We start from the raw sequence: 3,124 nt of genomic DNA on the forward strand, positions 1-3,124 counted from the left end.
AAGTCCTCATTCACATCTATGTTGGGAGCAGGGAGGGAATTTAGGGAGCCATTCCATATGGCTGACAATTAAAAAAAGAGGAACAAGTATTAAGGCGGAAGATACAAAAAGTTTTTTTAAGGATTACATAATTTACACTTAAAGCCATACATAATTTACCTCCTCCATTCCCCTCCCACTCGGGATCTGTTACATTGCTCCTTGACAGCCTTCACGTAGGCCTGTAACTGTCACAATTCATTAGACAGTATTTGGAATGATATATTAAAAAAAAAAAAAAAACAAATATACAATCAGAGTCCTGATGACACCATGGAGAACTTTGGGGATGTTTGCCTCCAACATACCTAGACTGTTCATCAACTTCACCGATTCAGTTTTTAAATCCTGAGTCAAGCGACAAAAAAATAAATAAATAAAAACACAAAAATAAATAAAGCCATGCCAATCTAATCTCTTTTTTTGGGCAATTATGATGTCATCATGTCACACCCTTTGACAAAAAAAAATTAAAAAAAACAACAGAAACAGTCCATTTAGAAGCATTTGCAGTGGACAATGGGGGGACCAGATTCATCATACTCCTGCTTGCTGATCCACATCTGCTGGAAGGTGGAGAGAGATGCCAGGATGGAACCTCCAATCCAGACAGAGTATGTGAGCTCAGGCGGGGCAATGATCTTAATTTTCATTGTTCTGGGAGCTAGGGCTGTAATCTCCTTCTGCATCCTGTCAGCAATGCCTGGGTACATGGTGGTAACACCTGACAACATGGTATTGACATACAAATCCTTATGGATGTCAACATCACACTTCATGATTGAGTTGAAGGTAGTTTCCCGGATTCCACAGGATTCCATACCTAAGTAAGATGGTTGGAAGAGAGTTTCTGGGCACCGGAACCTCTCGTTGCCAATGGTGATAGCCTGACCATCAGGGAGCTCATAACTCTTTTCCAGAGAGGAGCTGGATGCAGCAGTGGCTATCTACTGCTCAAAGTCTAGGGCAACATAACACAGCTTCTCCTTGACGTCATGTACGATTTTCCTCTCAACTGTGATGGTGAAACTGTACCCTCTCTCGGTCAGGATCTTCATGAGGTAGTCTGTCAGATCACGGCCAGCCAGATCCAGAAAAGGAGGGTGGGGAAGGGCATAAGCTTCATAGATGGACACAGTGTGGGTCACACCATCACCGGAGTCCATCACAATACCAGTGGTACGACCAGAGGCATACAGGGACAGCACAGCCTGGATGGCAACGTACATGGCTGGGGTAATGAAGGTCTCAAACATAATCTGAGTCATCTTTTCTCTGTTGGCTTTGGGGTTCAGGGGGCTTCTGTGAGCAGCACAGGGTGCTCTTCAGGGGCCACATGGAGCTCGTTGTAGAAAGTATGATGCCAGATCATCTCCATATCATCCCAGTTAGTAACAATACCATGTTTAATGGGGTACTTCAGGGTCAGAATACCTGTCTTGCTCTGGGCCTCATCCCCAACATACCTGTCTTTCTGGCCCATACCCACTATCACACCCTGATGTCTGGGGCACCCAACAATGGAAGGGAAGACAGCCCGAGGGGCATTGTCTCCTGCAAAGCCAGCTTTGCACATTCCAGAGCCATTTTCAACGAGAGCAGCAATATCATCATCCATGGCAAAATTTGAAATGGCAAGTTTAAACCCTTAAGAGAAGAGGAAGTGGTGCTGCACCTGGAGGCAGGGGGGAGGCAAGTGCACGCTGAGTGGAAGAGCTCACAGCTCTTGGGACCTTTTTCAAGAGGTGATAGGTGAATTCTTTCAATTTCCATTTTGCCCTCTAGTTCTAAAATATCAGGGCATTTTTCCTTGAGAATTTTTTGAAGGATGATTTCTAGGTCCTGTTTTTGATCATGGCTTTCAAGTAGTCCAATAATTTTTAAATTATCTCTCCTGGATCTATTTTCCAGTTCAGTGGTTTTTCCAATGAGATATTTCACATATTGCCTACTATTTTTTTTTCATTTGTTTGGATCTTTGTAATAGTATCTTGATTTCTTATAAAGTCATCAGCTTCCATTTTCTCCAGTCTAATTCTAAAGGAATTATTCCCTTCAGTGAGCTTTTGAAATTTATTTTCCATATGACAAAATTGGCTGTTTAAGGCATTCTTCTCTTCATCAGTTTTTTGGGCCTCTTTTGCCATTTGAGTTAATCTATTTTTTAAGCTGTTATTCTCTTCAGTCATCTTGTTGACTCTATTTTCATGATTTTTTTGCATCATTCTCATTTCTCTTCCTAATTTTTCCTGTACTTCTCTTACTTGACTTTCACAATCCTTCTTGATTCCTCTGTGACCTGTAATCAGTTCATATTTTTTCTTTTTTTTGTGTAGTTTATTTTTTTTTAATTTTTTAGTTTACATCATTCATTTCACAAGATTTTGTGTTATGAATTTTCTCCCCATTTCCCCCCTACCCACCACCCCTAAAATAGCAATCCCACTGAATACTCTCCCCCAATCTGCTCTCTCCTATATCTTCCCCTATGCCCCCCGCCCCCAGTTATAACAGAGTTCTACACGGGCCTTTTACTTTGTCTTTGGCATTTATTGGTTATTCCTGAAAACCTCCACAGCTGCTGGTGATCCACTCTCCAGAGGTTAGCTACAGCTGCTGCTGGTTGGGGCTGCCCTGGGGCTAAAACCATGGGCTCAAGCAGGGCTAGGCTCGGCTCCTAGCACTCTTCGATGGACCCTTCCTGCTTTCCTGTCTTCACAGGGAAATTTGTTTCTTTCTGTCACTTTGTGGGTTCTGCTCCTCTAAAATTTGTTTAGAGTCACATTTTATAGGTATTTGAGGTGATTATGGGGGGAGCTCATGCAGTTTTCCTGCTTCTACACTCCCCCAATAGTATACAATTCTCTTGAGAATACTTTTGTCATATACTTTGATGACTTTTCTATTGTGGAATGGCTGTTGTTCTATTATATCACTGTGGATAATATTTTTTAAAAATAGGAAAATTATTTTAAAATCACACACACATGACTGGTAAAATGCTATTTCCCATTTAGCAAGGAAGGAAGGAAAGAAAGAAGGAAGGAAGGAAGGAAGGAAGGAAGGAAGGAAGGAAGGAAGGAAG

At 41.7% G+C, this 3,124-nt stretch overlaps 1 pseudogene; it reads right to left on the reverse strand.

The window, feature by feature from the left end:
• Positions 1 to 325: 325 nt before the first annotated feature.
• Positions 326 to 1,680, reverse strand: LOC138171076 (actin, cytoplasmic 1 pseudogene; annotated as a pseudogene).
• Positions 1,681 to 3,124: the final 1,444 nt, after the last annotated feature.

This window comes from Petaurus breviceps, unplaced genomic scaffold (assembly GCF_028583685.1).
Source record: "Petaurus breviceps papuanus isolate PSGF00001 unplaced genomic scaffold, PetGlider_PUasm1.0 41, whole genome shotgun sequence".
Classification (NCBI taxonomy): Eukaryota; Metazoa; Chordata; class Mammalia; order Diprotodontia; family Petauridae; genus Petaurus; species Petaurus breviceps.